The following is a 647-nucleotide window of genomic DNA, read 5'->3' on the forward strand; positions in this document are numbered from 1 at the left end:
TATATATATATATACGGGGACTCCGTGGCCTAGAGGTTAAAGTGTTCTCCTCTCATTCAAAGATCCCGGGTTTGAATTCGGGTAGCGACCGAAAAAGTTTCTGCTATAAAATTGTCTCCTTTCACCTCTTTCCTGCTTTCTTGCAATGTTCTGTCGTCCGCTTTCGTTTACACTTTCTGCCCCCCACTCCCTCAACTGAACTCCTTTGCCCCCTCCTCTGGGCTCCAGACTCTTTCTGCAGCCTTTCTACTGCTTCTCCTTGGCTCCTTCTTACTGCTTTCTTTCAGCCACACTCCCGATCTTCTGGCAGGAAAGATCTACACCTAGCTTTCTCGGACAAGGACGAAAAAATCTCGGAGGGCCCGTGTGCAAGCTGCGCACGTTAAAGTTCCCTTTGTGGTCTAAAATCGATAATACATGTAGTATAATCTAGGCTTAAACTGATTATCTTTTAGACGGGGCTGTTACCGAAATAAAAATGCTGATTTTCGAATGCCCTCATCATCTTCTGCTCAAATTACAGAATAACAATAATAGCAGACGTATCTCACAACATGGCAGACGTACATTGAGATTTATTCTGTTTATACCACTATCGAAAAAAAAACCCTTGAATAACTCAATGATTTCTGTTCCAATGGATTTTG

Source organism: Aplysia californica, unplaced genomic scaffold, assembly GCF_000002075.1.
Source record: "Aplysia californica isolate F4 #8 unplaced genomic scaffold, AplCal3.0 scaffold00318, whole genome shotgun sequence".
Classification (NCBI taxonomy): Eukaryota; Metazoa; Mollusca; class Gastropoda; order Aplysiida; family Aplysiidae; genus Aplysia; species Aplysia californica.